This window comes from Ascaphus truei, chromosome 4 (assembly GCF_040206685.1).
Source record: "Ascaphus truei isolate aAscTru1 chromosome 4, aAscTru1.hap1, whole genome shotgun sequence".
Lineage (NCBI taxonomy): Eukaryota > Metazoa > Chordata > Amphibia > Anura > Ascaphidae > Ascaphus > Ascaphus truei.
This window is the reverse complement of record NC_134486.1, coordinates 410968307-410984916: the sequence shown is the minus strand read 5'-3', so window position 1 is coordinate 410984916 and position 16610 is coordinate 410968307.

Here is a 16610-nt window from a genome sequence, read left to right as displayed (position 1 = left end):
CGAAGAGCCACACACCTCCACCCCTGTCATCAAGGCGCAGAGTGTGGGAGAAAGAAAGGCCACTGTAGGAGAGGGCAGCTTCCAGAGCAGAGTCAGACTGAGTGAGCCAGGTCTCAGTTATAGCAAAGAGAAGCAGGGAGTGAGAGAGGAAGAAGTCATGCACAGAGAGGAACTTGTTAGAGAGGGAGCGAGCATTCCAAAGGGCACTGGAGAAAGGGAGAGAGGAGGGAGGGTGGCAGGGGATGGGTATGAGGTTGGAGGGGTTGACACCAGAAGGAGTAGAGGTTGCAGTTGGCAGGTGAGGACGAGCGCATGTAGGAATAAGACAGGGACCAGGATTGGGAGAGATATCCCCAGAAGCAAGGAGGCGAAGCATGGATAGAAAGAGAATGTGTGAGGAGGATTGGTAGGGGTGTGTTTTAGTGCAGGGGATATAGCCGTGTGGTGTCAGAGGACGCAGGTAAGAAAGGAGTTCATGTGAACTGAGAAGTGGGGAAGGAAGGAGAGATGGAGATATATGGACAGAGTTAGAGACATAATGAGGCTGGTAAAAAGAAGTGCATAATTTGAGAAGAAGTGAAGCCACTGCAAATATAAATGGTAAAGGCAGCATCACAGCAGTAATGATGCAGTCTGGTATTGATGATATCCTCCTTTCCAGCGTAGTTCAAATGCAGGAATCAGGGCCTGTTGGGGTGTCCACTTCTTCCTTACTTCTTTTGACCTTCCTTTTAAACTTCAGTTGTTCAGTAGTCATGCCACTTATAATGGGCCACTTGGATATGGGCTGCAAGCAGACTAGCTGTTCTGACTGGGTTTATATAGGCCTAAAAAGTTACCTGACAGTGTGGTTATGTCTGCTTAATTAGCACATCTGAGGCACATTCAAACAAATGGTTTTCTACACAGGGTGTTCCCTGCCTAGGTGGCAACACTTAATTTGATTAGGGGCAGACAGAAAACAGCATTCAAATATGGATTTTACCTAGCATTGGATCACTTGCATATACTATATAATACACACAGCAAAGGCTTCAATGATGATTTAGAGATTGTTTTTACCTAGCATTGGATCACTTGCATAAACTATATAATACACACAGCAAAGGCTTCAATGATGATTTAGAGATGGTTTTTACCTAGCATTGGATCACTTGCATATACTATATAATACACACAGCAAAGGCTTCAATGATGATTTAGAGATGGTTTTTACCTAGCATTGGATCACTTGCATATACTATATAATACACACAGCAGAGGCTTCAATGATGATTTAGAGATGGTTTTTACCTAGCATTGGATCACTTGCATATACTATATAATACACACAGCAAAGGCTTCAATGATGATTTAGAGATGGTTTTTACCTAGCATTGGATCACTTGCATATACTATATAATACACACAGCAAAGGCTTCAATGATGATTTAGAGATGTTTTTTTACCTAGCATTGGATCACTTGCATATACTATATAATACACACAGCAAAGGCTTCAATGATGATTTAGAGATGGTTTTTACCTAGCATTGGATCACTTGCATATACTATATAAAACACACAGCAAAGGCTTCAATGATGATATAAAGATGGGTTTTACCTAGCATTGGATCACTTGCATATACTATATAATACACACAGCAAAGGCTTCAATGATGATTTAGAGATGGTTTTTACCTAGCATTGGATCACTTGCATATACTATATAATACACACAGCAAAGGCTTCAATGATGATTTAGAGATGGTTTTTACCTAGCATTGGATCACTTGCATATACTATATAATACACACAGCAAAGGCTTCAATGATGATTTAGAGATGGTTTTTACCTGAGGAGAGAAGAAGGATAAGATCCATTAGGGTAAGAGTTCCTTCCTTTTAAACTTCAGTTGTTCAGTAGTCATGCCACTTATAATGGGTCACTTGGATATGGCTTTCTATATTGCTAAGATAATATATTAAGGCAAAGGGACCAACTTCAGCACCCAGGAGAAGGCCCCAAAAATGTATGTTAGGCTTTGTTTGTAGTGGAGAGTGACTGTGCTCTCCAGCGCTGATGCTTGCTGATGCTCACCTCTCGCTTACCAAGCGGCTGCTTTTCATGTTCTTGCCCACCAGACAGAGCGTGTGCTCTGGTAGGCGGGGCTTGTGGGGTGGGCGGGTCAGGAGGCGGGACAGGGATCTGTGTGATGGATATGTATGTATGATATGTATGTATGTGTATATATATATATATGTATGATATATATAGGATATATATAGATATATATATAGATATATAGATATATCCAAAATATATATATATCATACATATAAAATATATATATATCTCATTTAATATATATCCCCTATATCCATGCATATAATGGATATTTATATATAAATGGACCCGCATTTAAAAAAAATAATAATTAAAAAAAAAATTGTACTGTACACTGCATACACTGCACACTGCACACACTCCCTACACACACTCACAGCACACACAGCACCAGCAGACAGCACTCTCACAGCACACTGCACACACTCACTGCATACACTGCACACACACAGCACACTACACACACTCACTACACACACTCACAGCACACACAGCACCAGCACTCTCACAGCACACTGCACACACTCACTGCATACACTGCACACACAGAGCACACTGCACACACTCACTACACACACTCACAGCACACACAGCACCAGCACAAAGCACTCTCACAGCACACTGCACACACTCACTGCATACGCACAACACACTGCACACACACTGCATTGCACACACTCACTGCATACACTGCACCAAGACACACACACACACACACACTTACTCTCTCTTTCACACACACACAAAGTGGGGGGGGAGGGGAAAGAAAGAAGAGTGGCCCTCGCCTCCATCACCCGCCCCAGGGGCTGACCGCACACTACCCCGCTCCCACCACTGCTCCGGGACACCCCCCCCCCCCCGGCGGCCGCACACCCCCCCCCATCACCCGCCCCAGGCAGGCAGCCACGGGGATCGGTTCTGAAGGGGGACAATGAGTCCACTCCCACCAATGCTCTGGGACCCCCCCTCGGCAGCCGCACACACCCCCTCCATCACCCGCCCCAGGCAGGCAGCCAAGGGGATCGGGGCTGAAGGAATGCCAATGAGCCCGCTCACCAATGCTTTGGGACCCCCCCAGCGGCTGCAACCCCCCCATCCATCACTCGCCTCGAGCAGGCAGGCAGCCACGGGAACCGGGGCAGAAGGGGGACACCTCCCTCCTCCCCCCTCCTCCCGATTGGGTGCACGGCGGCCTTTTTTTGTTTTTTTAATTTTTTTAATTAGCGCGACCGCGGAGGGAACGTGGAGCAGAGGGAACGGGGAGCGGAGGGAACAATGGCCGCTCTCGGGTGTAAGATAATTTCTGTGCTGCACTCTGATTGGAGGCTGTGCGGTCACGTGACCGCACCTCCTCTCCAGCAAGCAAAGAAACACAGATTTGCCTGTAACTGGAAGCTGAGTGAGGTTCAGCAAGCGTGAGCAAGCAAGCAGAAGCTTGCACTTAGAATGGCACCATAACATATAATGGGTCTCTGAATATATGCTAAGCGCGCCTCAGCGCGCATCAGCAAGCACTATGCCACTATAAACACAGCCTTAGGTGCTGGAAGCGCTGACCTAATGCCAGAGATATGTATGACCTAAAAAATGCAGTGTTATATCCCACATTAACTTTAACGACCTGCTGTGGATATACAGTACATTGACGTTTTCCACACCTTTTCCATATAATTAACACTAATGGGCGCTAAAGTTAAAGCCTGACCATCTTGCCACTAATTTTGGGAGCTTTGAAGATCCCCGTTAGCACTTAGCGATGCATTAACTTCAGTTCGCTCACATTTAAGTAAATAACGTCGTTCTGTGGATCTGCCCCGTGAGGTCCATTATCTGTAATGTTGGTTGGTGACAGTCCGGCAGTTCCCATACTCTACTTGTCTGACGTATAAATCTGTCTCTGTGCACAGGGCTCTCTGTCCCTTTTTGTTTTTATATCCTGGCTCATGACTCATTAATGGATAGTTACAGTCGTTTGGCATTTTCCTCCATCATCCATATTTTTCATTTTTTTACTATAATTACCGTCTCCTCTCTACTGCTGCTCTCGCTCTGTCTGGGTTTTGCCATCAACTGCCCTTCTCCCCATTCAAACTCTGACTTTCCTTTTCCGCTGCTAACTGCAATAAAACCTCTCGCTGGCAGCAGCTCAGCTCTTGCAAAGTCTTTTATTTTATCATTTCTGCATCTTCAAAGGTTTCACCCCCTTATACATGTGACTGTGATAGAACATTTTTTTGTTTATCCATATATATTAATTATCCTAAGACATTAAAAAAAGGAATTTTTTTAGAACAATCTGTACTGTTATTATTATTATTATTTATGTAAAACAGGCCTTTACGATGGAAGCATACAAGTGTTTTTAATATATAGGTAATTACATACACAATTCAGGATAACGGCACTAAGCAAGAGCATGAACAAAAGGAGCTTACAATGCAATGTAATGTCATAATGGGAACATGCGAAACATTAGGAATACATATAAAAGTTCAATGGTCACGTCGATGGATGACACCAAAGGCGGATACTTTTATTGGGATGTCCATGCTATTGAAATTCCTTCTTTGGACGGAAGAGAGTATTTGGTTTTGGGGAATATATGAATTTGATCACAGAAAACATTGAATCATGTAATCTGGAACTGTTTTGCTTATTAACTGGAATTTACTTGATGAACTAAGGGCATGGGGCCTTTTGCATAAACCCAAAGCCATAACCGAAACATGATAAATTCATGGTTAACCCTTCCTGCACTAATCTCTATTCAGGGATACTCCATTTCAGGACAGATAGGTCAAAGAGAGAAAGAGGAGGAGTGTTATTTTATATTGAAGACTCCTTACACTTTACACTGCTAAAGTATCCTCCAAGCCCACCTTCTTTTGAAATTCCAGTTAGAAAATTTGCAGCTCATTCTTATTGCTTATCTACTGCTCCCTTAGAGCCCCACTACAATCCCTGACTGATATCACCCATTTTCTTGCACAATTTCCTCTGAATGTGAAGAGTGAGTGTGGCGATGACAGGGTTAATCAGGCCATTAATAAAGGCATTATACCAGGCTGATTAACTCTACATCGCATTGGGAATGAAGGGGTTAACTGTATATGCACACACTGCTCTGTTTTCCCCTGCACCATCCTTCTTGTCCCCATTTTGCAAATATACAAACTGTAATATTGGTTTTTAGACACAAGATGGCGCTGTGAGTGCTGAACCAAGCTTTGATGGAAGAAGCATGGCTGTGTATGGGAGGGCCGCTCTGAAGAATAGATATCCATTTCCAAGCACCCGATCTCGCAACCGCAAGGTCAATTGAATAAGTGCTTTGCGGTTAAATCTGAAGTGGATGCTGCCAAAATGTATCTCTCATCTTGTTAGCATTTTTTATTTGAAAGGGGGAAGTCTATTGCCGAGAGAACTAGGTTAACCACGGAAACCACAATAGAAGCCTTTCAATTAAGTACGCTAACTCGAGAACCAAAGGGGCTAGCACTCTGATTTTTGGAGTGTAGCCCAGAATAAAGAAACCATACACCCATATATAAGGTTTATTCCCATAGCATAAGCAGAACACATTGTATTAATAAAATGTATTTTTATTGTTGGTTTTCAATGTAAAAACAGAAAAGGTTTTTTCTGCAAGCCCGGGAAAAATCCTTTAGTATGTAAATATGCTAAGGGTGAATGAGCGGAGGGTATTTTCCCCCCTGTACTTCAAAGAGCCCCTGCTAAGTGGGAGGCTCTGAGTCTAGTGAAGTGCAGGGTTGAAAAGCCTCAGAGATTTCAAGTGTGAAAATGGCGGGAAGTTGCTGACTGCCAGATCCCGGTACTCAGTATGAGCCATTGACACCTTGGGACCAAACCCTAGACAAAGGGTCGCCAAGTTAGGGGTGGACCCCCGGTATGATAAACTGCATAGGTGACAGGCTGACACATGCGCTTTACAAAACGGAAAGTTCTTTTTGCCCGTTCTGAAAACCCCGGGCAAATCGTGGATTGGTGGGTTAAATGTTCCCACAGAGGGGATTGGGCACACATGTTAAAGATAGGTCTGTGAATCCTATAAAACTGCCTGCCGAGCAATCCCCTGTGTGATTCATGACTTATCCAAGCTTTGCTCAAGATTCCGTTCAAGTACAGCGGCTGTGGTTCCAGTACGCAAGTGGTTAATAACATCGTAACTACGGATTTACCCCTGCTTCAGGAATTCGTTAGCCCTGGAGACTTACGAACGAATTCCAGTGAACGAGAATGAACTTTCTTCATTTGGCCGAGTTATTAGGTTGGCAACTTGCGACCTAGCCAAAAGAACTTTAAGCCAGAGACTTTATTTCTGCAGCTTTCGTGCAATGCACAATTTATTTCGATTCCCCATCCCAGTAAGTGTTGTATTAAGTGTATTCTGAGGTGGTCGTGTGTTTGTCTATTAAGGAAATAAATGACAATTTATTTTGCCCACCTTGTTGTGTTCCATCGAGAATCCCAAAAATATAAAAGTGTTAATAAGTAGTGGTCCACTGTGACAGTGAGCTCTTCGGAAATTTCAACCTCAATTGGCTTGACCCTAAAAACAACAACATCCAGACACAACTTAAGTCACTAAATTTAACCCAACTAATTTTCTAACCCACACGCACAAACCTAAAATCTCACAACCATTCCTTTCTAGACTGGATTCTATCTACTTCGAACAGAATCCAATTCTCTGGTATTCTACCTGACATTTTCAGTGACCATGCAATAGTGTACTGTTTAAGGAAAATCAAACCACCCTTATCAAGCCGTTAAATGTTTTACTCACTAGAACATTTAGAAACTTTAACCCACAACAGTTTCTGGCTGACCTTACCAACTGCCCTCGGTACAGAATCAACCTGATACACAACCCCGAGTTCTGCACTTGATTATTTCCAAACAGAGTTCTTAAAACTTTGATACTCATGCCTCAGTACGCAGAATAAGAGTGTGGGGAGCCCCACCTTCTGTGGGTTACAACCAACCTTATTACACTTCACTATTTTAGGGATGCCCTGTGGATACAATGTAACTGGCACCACCAGGATCTTAATAACTGCAGATGCCTGTGGAATACAGTACATGCACAAGTCAAACAAGACTAGCAAAAGCCCAATATTACTCTAACAATCTTCATCAAAATACATAAAATCAACCAAACTTCTGGAAGGTCATTAACAATATATTCCAGTATTCTAGCCATGAACATCTAATATCAACATGGAGGGATTGCCACATCAGGCATTTGGGCATGCTCCGGTGGGCCGGTGCTGTGGGCTTGACACCGCACACCCACAGCACCCGCCTCCGCTCTGGCCACAGCATGCATGCACACCCGCAGCACCGGCCCACAGCACACCCGCAGTTGAAGAGGCAATGCACTCTTCCCCACAACAATGAACCTGATTGCCGGGGGAAAGAGGGGGGCCTCTGTAAGACTTAACTTTTCCCTCCTCCATCGTGAAGCCGTCATGGTGACCCATTGCCATGACAACGCACCATCAACTTTCCTCTCCTTGACCGTACCTACTGTATGTGGATACTAAGGTAAGAATGCTATTAGTGTTACACTAACACGACTTGTAGGTAACGTGGCCATTTTGTGAGATTTACTCCTTTGAGGTATACCACCTCCTTTGGTCACGAGATATATGAGTATCTTCAATAATGATCTACAGTTCTTACAGCTTGTAAGGGAGCTTCAATGCACATGCATGTGGATGATACAATCTTATATGCACACATCCCTAGCCTCTCTGATCTTGGGCACGTAATTCGATCTGATTTCTCAAGTCTTGAATACTGGATTTCCCAAAACAAACTGTTTTTAAACACTGACAATACAGGTAGTTTAACAATGGTATTTGGGACTGTGACAGAGCCATTCCACAGTTAAACAAGGCAGCACATCAAAAGCCTGTCTGTAGCTGATGAGTCGAGCAAGGAGCTGGTTAATGTCAGCTACAGTCAAATTAACCATTCTCCACCAGACTCATCAAGCAGGGTTAAATGTTCTCTGCCCAGGGTTGTCTTGAATACAGAAGGACTGTGCTGCCAGGAAGATCCCAAGGAACCACACCATCTATTCCAGGATACAGCAGTCACTGGAACCAACCAGGGGAGGACTCCACGGATACCAACCCAGACCTGGAAGCTGCTTGTATGATTCATTCCAGATATAGGTCGTATGTCACAACCAAACAAGCTGTGCATTACTATGAGCACACCTGCAATGCCGTCTCAGTGCTACAATCGGCTTTCCACATAATTCAGGGGAAAAGAACCAAATAACGATTGAGAAGCACAATACAAATCCAGTCTTACTACCGTGCACACATAACCCAATCCAGATTCTTCACAATGAAAATAGCTGCTATAAGAATTCAGTCTTTGGCTATAATGAAAAAGCAGAAAACGATACACCTTGATAAAGGGCACACAGCCCGAAACGCGTTGGTGTGGTGCTTTTTGTTGCTATCTGAGGGTGATGTTTGATCCCTTCATGGAATAAACCCTTTTTAATGTACTTGTGAGCCTCCTCCCGTTTTTTGGCAGTGCGCTGCCTTTTTCTGCTTTTTCTACTTTCTGCTACTCTTCTGGTGGATCAGCACGCCGCTTAAGGAAGAACCACAATAGGACCGCACTGGAGGATGAAGCTGAACAGTGAGTTACCCGTGTGGGTTCATGCTACCATTTAATACAGTCTATGGGACACTTTATGTAATATATATATATATATATATATATATATATATATATATATGTGTGTGTGTCAGTGTACACTAGGTACTAGTCCCTTTCCCTAAAAGGGATGTTATACTAACTATTTATCTCAATGCAGAGGTCCAGGCGGATATATATGTATGGGACTGATCTGTTTTTGATGCGCCGGCCACCCACACTTTGGATATAATGAGACAGAACTGTATATGGGATCACGCCCCTAAAGATAAAACACTAGTTGTCTACGCATCTTTACAAGGGAAGAAGGCACACGATGACAGGTTTGCCAGCTACAAAAAAAGAGACGCTAAATCGTAAAATCAAACTCTTGCAATGCAAGACTCAAGTGAAGCAATTTGCCATTCTCCCCCAACACCCTTTGTAGCTAACTTAGTGGGTTGTAGTCCATGATTACAGTGAATGACCTGCCATACAAATAGGGCTGCAGTTTCTTCAGAGTCCAAACAAGGACCAGGCATTCCTTTTCTATGGTGGCATAAGCCACTTCTCTGGGTAGCAGTTTCCTGCTCAAATAAACCACAGGAAGTTCCCCCCCCCCTCCTCGCCCACCTGGCTGAGTACAGCACCGATACCATAGTCCGAGGCATCAGTCTGTACAATAAACTTCTTTGTGTAATCTGGTGCAGCCAGGATGGGCACACTAGCCATAACTATCGTTATGACGTCCAAACCGGAACAAACGTTGGAACTCACCAGCCGAAGTTGAATAAAAAAACTTTATTAGGCTACATAAAAAATGTAAAAATCTCCTTGAGAAAGCGCCACTGACGGCGTGAAACGCGTGGGAGGAGGAGCTAGGGTCTCCATGTGGATGTTCACATTTTTTATGTAGCCTAATAAAGTTTTTTTATTCAACTTCGGCTGGTGAGTTCCAACGTTTGTTCTGGTTTGGACGTCATAACGATCCTCTTTCACTCTGCTGCTATCCTAGGATTGGACAGGACGCTGACAGAAAATATCAAGCTTCACTGCTGACATGTGGCCATGAGGATAAGGGACATGGCGACTGATCGTGAGTACATTGCACACTCCACGCCTTATGCAAGTGTGTCTTTGGATTTTTGTGCTTATACTTCAGCTATCTTTCAATCGTGATGTTGCTGATGCACTTTTTCTAGGAGGCTTCCCTAATATCCCTCACATTGTGTCCATTTCTGTCACCGGAGCTAATTGATTAATATATCTCTTGCTGACTGCTATTTACACAGCACGGCTCCTTGAGCAAGCAACCGGCTTTTTTTTCTTTATCAGGAGACCAGGCTACCAGAACCGGGAGTCGTTTCTGAGTCAAGTCAGTCAGGGGTTTTGCAATGGCACTATACTGAGGGTCAAACTTCCTAAAGTAGCCTGCGGTGGCTAAAAAAGCCATGACCGGCTTTTGGTCCTAGGTACCGGCCACTGCACTATAGCTTCCACCTTAGCTGGTTCCGGCTTAAGGTGCCCTCCACTCACTCTGTGCGCTAAGTATAACACTTCTTCCATACATACTAGACACTTGGCAGGTTTGAGTGTCAGCCCTGTTTCCCTGATCATTTTCAACACAGCAGCTACAATCACTAAATGTGAGTCCCATGAATTACTGAAAACAGCAATGTCATCTAGGTATGCCCTCGCAAAACTTTGCTGCCCTTCCAGCAACCCATTGACCAGGCGTTGGAAGGTAGCTGGGGCATTCTTCATCCCAAATGCCATCACCAAAAATTCATAGAGGCCACTTGGACAAATGAATGCTGACTTCTCCTTAGCTTCCTGAGTCAAAGGGATTTGCCAATACCCTTTGGACAAATCCATGTTAGTCAGATACTTTGCCCCGGCCAGCTCATCTAGGAGCTCATCCAGACAGGGCATGGGATAAGCATCTGACACCGTCTCAGCGTTGAGCTGCCGGTAGTCCACACAGAACTGAGTGGTTCTGTCCTTCTTAGGTACCAGGACTACCGGACAAGCCCAAGGGCTCTGAGATTGTACAATTACCCCTAGGACAAGCATCTGTCCCACTTCCTTCTCTATGCTACTTTACACCTCTGCTGATACTCGATAAACATGCTTATGCAAAAGTCTCTGATCACCAGTAAACACTGGGTGATCTGTAATGTGTGTCCTGCCCGGCATGTCCGTGAATAGGTCTCTATGCTGCTCTAGCATAGCCTTTGCTTGCACTCTCTGCTGTGCACTGGGCTGAGACCCTATCTCAACTTGGTCTGCTGTGCCCTCCTGCCTAGATTCCCCTAGGAGGTCAGGCAGATCATTGCTCACCGGGTCCGCACATCGGTGGGCTACAAATAGCCAGCACTGATGCCACACTCTGTTTAAAATATTCCTTAATAATATTGATATGATAAGTTCTTTTTCTATCTGTCTCTCCACCTAACTGTACAACATAGTTGCAGTGATATTATATCCTGGCTGTGTGTGACGGCTCATTCTGTATCAGTGGGATGGAAGCTGGAGATGTGCTGGTCTTTAGTGTCAGAGAATGTGCAGTGATATTATATCCTGGCTGTGTGTGACGGCTCATTCTGTATCAGTGGGATGGAAGCTGGAGATGTGCTGGTCTTTAGTGTCAGAGAATGTGCAGTGATATTATATCCTGGCTGTGTGTGATGGCTCATTCTGTGTCAGTGGGATGGAAGCTGGAGATGTGCTGGTTACTGCATCTGTCTGTGGCTCTCTTGTATAAGGATACTTTACATTTACGTTTGACGCAAATAGAAAATTAAGCAATGCAGCAAAACAAACTTTTTTTTTTTGCTCTGATACCATTCTCCCCCTCAATATCTTCTGCTGGGATACGTATAAAGCCTGTGAAATATTTTTGGGAACCGTAAGAAGCAGAAAGCGAGCTCGGCAGTTTAGGTGGAATAATACAGCACAGTACGTGGAAATCATAAAATCCCCTTAAGCCATTAAAGAGGAACTGAAATATAAAACCTTTATGTGCAATATAAAATCTGGTGCCATAAACCAACGTGTTTTATGTCACAGACTGAGTCGTCTTCATGTACATTACACAGGTCAAGTGACTGAACAGCTTTTCTATCAATGCCTCTATTTGGAGAACATACTGTATTTGGTACAGCAAGTGTAGCCATGATGTATATAACAAGATAGATTTACCAATGTTCTTATTTTCATCTATTCCGACACCACATGGTTGCATCTTTTATAGTAATTGGTTCTATGTGGCTTAATAAAAAGCAGCTGGACAAATATAAAATCTATTTTGTTTTTTTTTTTCATGGAAATATGGCATTCTGCATTACACAATAATAATGAGTATGTCTTTTACAACAGACCAACATAATTGCACATGCCAAAGGCACCTAAACACGCCAATCATCTTCAATATCCTAGGAGTATGAATAGAAAGTGTATCATTATTGACAACCCCGCTGGTTAAAAGTTGCATTTCCACATGGGACGCTGCGTGTGAGTATCCATCATTACACAGAACAGGGCGTTCATCCTCTTTCCCCAGTGAAGTGATGCGTTCTGCTCTATGCTGCAAATCTGCAGCCAGCACTGGATAAGGCACGTGCTTGTGTGATGCCAAGATGTGGTTTATGCAAAGTTGTGTATTTGAATGGGAAAGTACTAGGCATGGCTGATTAAACTATCCTCTGCTGTAAGGTAGAAGATCACCTTAGATGGGGAAAAGAATGGCGGTGCACCTTCTACCTTGCACATATGGGGCTGAGAGCACGCAATAACCAGAAGGACCGCATGCCTAAGGGTCGTGAGTAATTTGTCATAGACACTGTATTTTACTATTATGGTCTAGCTCTAAGGGTTGTTGGAGTTATTATTTAGATAGGGGTCAGGGTCCCTAGTTCACTCAGGTTCTCTTGACATCCCTTTTCTATGTGTTACCCACACCCCCAAATCTGAGCATATTTTGACCATTATACAGGTTTACTCATCATACATTTCCTGGTTTTCCCAACAATAATAAAGTGCAATATCAAATAACAATTATTTCCTAAGAGAAGCAATTTATTCCACTTGAGCACTGGCAGAGAAGAATCTTCTCTATCTATCTCTATCCTCTGCTGTATCTGTATGCTGAGTGTGAGCTGCTGCTCTAGTGTGATGTGGGAAATCCATTCATCCTTTTAAGTACAGTATGTAAAAACACAATTGATGGCGAATAAACACAATTGCTCCTGCTTACTAGAAAGTCCCTATTTAGTCGTGTTACCCTTTCCCTCGGAAATGTGTCTGTCCCCAGTGGTAAAAATAAGCTTATTAAAAGTAGGGGTACAGTGTCTGATTTTGTTTAAAAAAAAAAAAACCTACATTGACAAAACTTTGGGAAAAAAACTCTTTGGAAAAGTTTGAATTCATATTTATGCCGAACAAATACTATGGGAAAGTCGAGTAGCTTTTTCTAAAATAAATCAATTTTTGTTCAAAAAGAACGAAGAATTAAACTGGTAAAGAAATAAAAATGAGTAGTCTATCCCAAATGTATTTCTCTTATGATCTATATATCACCTTATAATCTATATCACACAGTAGCTTCAGCCAGCCGTGTTCTATTATTTGCCTCCCATCCCTTTCATTGACTACGTTGTTATCTGTGTAATACACAGTACTTACTCCTCTCCCACATGATCGCTCCCTAATTGTCCACAGCCCTCACACATTCTGTCATTACCTCCCAATGCTTCTGTTAGAACATTAATTGCCAGATCATGCCTTGCTCATTTTGTGCCTCCCCTCCTGCTTCTATACATATCCCTCTCTGTGACTGCCACCTTCTCCCTCTCTGTCCTCTAACAGGCTTCCTGTTCACATTCCCCCGTCCTAACATTTTTTAGATCCCTCCTATCCTCCTCCTTTCCACTACCTGCTTGGTCCTTCTACTTTTCGTATGACGCTTCTAGTCCATTATTTCCGTTCTCCTTGTTTGTCTCCCTGAATATTTATCCTCTTCTTTTTTACTCATTGAAGTTACATCACTCTACCCCTCTCCCTCCTCCCCGCCCACACCTTCCCTTTCTATCCCAGAGATTTCTCTACATCTCTTTATGCGTTCCCCTTCCTTCAACCTTTCCAGTGGCTTTTCCCACACTTGCTTTCTATTTCCTAGATATCCACTCTCTCCTCCTCCACCTGTCAGGTACTATCTCCTCACCTCTCTGAGCATCCATCCTCAGTTCCTCTTTCCTAGATTATCCCTTATTCCCTCTCTCCCAAACACTCTCCTTACTTGCTCTCTCCTTGGTACCCACTCTAACGTTGTCAGTCCCAAGCACCCTCCTCACCTCCCCATCTCCTGTTGTTCTTGGGACACTAGCAGATGATACGTCCTTGGTCCCTAGTGACTTTCTTCCTACTTCTGGAGATGGTGAAGTCAGGATCCAGGAAGCAGGTAAGAAAGATCTGCCCTCTCCCAAGCAGCATGGCACTATGAGAGACTATTGTTTTGCGTTATACTGTATTACTTCGCAATGCGTTTCCGGCACCTCTGGAATTGAATGGGTTAATGCTGAAGTATTGAGACATACTCACAGAGCCCCCGGAGATGCTAAATTCACATCTCTATTTTCCCAGTGACTTCTTGCTTTGTGGAGGGTCTGTAAGGCACAGTGTTAACCTTTAAGTTGCTGGGATAAAGGGTGCCAGATAATGAAAATATTATAGCTTGGAACTCCAGCAACTATGGAGTTAATTTTATCCCATATCACTGTCCTTATCTAACCTAGTGCTATAACCCACCCCCCCTCCCCACTTGTGTGGTATCAAGCACTTAATGTAATTTACTTTATCACCCCCCTATCTGTTTCTTTTATCACATCTCGCTTTATCTCTGAAGAGAACAGTGATTGTAATTATAAACTCTATCCTTTAGTTCACGCTGTATTGTATACACTGCATCCTATTCTATATATTGCACACTATTCTTCAGTATACATTGTATCATTTTATAGTATCCTATAAAATTGATTTTTAGATGCTATTGTACACATGGCTGATCCATTGATTCCCACTTTCACATATTAATAATAACGATTAATACTATGAATACATTCCTAATATTGAGTGCACCGTACTACAGTATACAAGAGAGAGAGGGATGCTGATACAACAGATAACAGCATCAGATAGAAAAGCAAACATTTCCAGGATGAAATACTCCCAAGATCTAACAATGTACAGTAAGTGAGAGACGATCACGGAGATAACATACCTGGTCTTGTCTTTCTCTTCCTGGCAGTGACTTTACGCAGTGAAATTCCTATTTCTCTGCTGTATTGTGCATCCCCGTCTATAACGTTCACTTAGCACAGAACACATGGCTGTGTTGTTCACCTGCTTCCAATGCTGCTTGCAAACCCATAACCGACCTTGGGTTTCTCCTCCTTTTTTTGCTGTAGTAGGTATAATAATAATAGCATGTTCTTGTATAACGCTTTGTCTCTACGTTCAGCGGTGTTATCTGCAGCTGGTGGCTCTTTTAGTGAAACCAACATACAAATTAGACACATTTATTGTGCACCGGCATTTCACATCAGACCCCTCTATTCTGTATGCAGTGTAGTCTGACTGTATTCCACTGTATTACACTGCCCCCCGTCTCTGCTGACTGGCTTATTTCCTGTACCAATTCCCCCAATGATATGAGCATCTTGTATTCGTTGTTGGAAACAGCATGGTTTTTTTTTGTTTTTTTTACTCTTTCCGACAAAAATGAATGTGCTTTAATATGCTTTAGCTGCCATCTTTATGAGAAGAGGAACAAACCTAACACATCATTAAAAGTTATTTTTTTTCCCCTCCATAATAACTATATCCGATCTACTTATGTCTGCATAAATAACAACCGTTCCCGGGAACCTGATGGCAGATTAACTGAGCCACTTGCATGCTTCTGATGGTAAAATACTATATGACATTTCAAAAGTATACTGCAGCACAGGGGCGGGCAACTCCAGTCCTCAAGGACCACCGACAGGTCAGGATGTCAAGATATTCCTGCGTCAGCACAAGTCCAAGCCACTAATTGAGCCACCTGTGCTGAAGCAGGGATATCCTGAAAACCTGACCTTTTAGTGGCCCTTGAGGATTGGAGTTGCCCCACCCCTGCTGCAGTACCATTATGTTGTAAAGCCAATTTGTTAAAGCAATTCATACATCGCTGTCATTGCTCTGCCCGAAATGATATTTAACGGAGTATTGCCTTTAAATCGGTCTATTTGTGTCTTTCTTGAAAAATATACATCTTAATATTCCCATTTTCTTACATTGCGTCTAAACAAGTATTTTACTTTGGCTCTGTTACAATCCCCTTTATAAAGCCAACATGACATGTTGCTTTGTGGTATATTAATCACTTCTGCGGGTGCATATTGATTCAAATCAACTGGTATAACCTTTGCTAATGTTCATTGATATTTGTATTGTTCTACAAGTTAATTTATGCTGTCGAATCAATTATTATGACTGAAGATATTTAAGGATCACTGGGGTTTATGGATTAAGTATCTGGGCAGCAAATCTAAAGATAGAAATACAAAACCTGCTACTGCTGTCATGTCAGTTCTACGTCTCCTTTGTGCACCTGGTAATGAATTGCACCAGTTCTGCTTTCAGGAAACGTTGATGCATGACCTGGTCATTAGATCACACTGTGGGGCCTATGCAGAGAACTGCGAGGATGGCCATTCGCCAGACTTAGAACTCTCCATGTTTTTGGCGGATTCCCCTCGCAGTATGCAGGAAGGGTCGCATATCTGG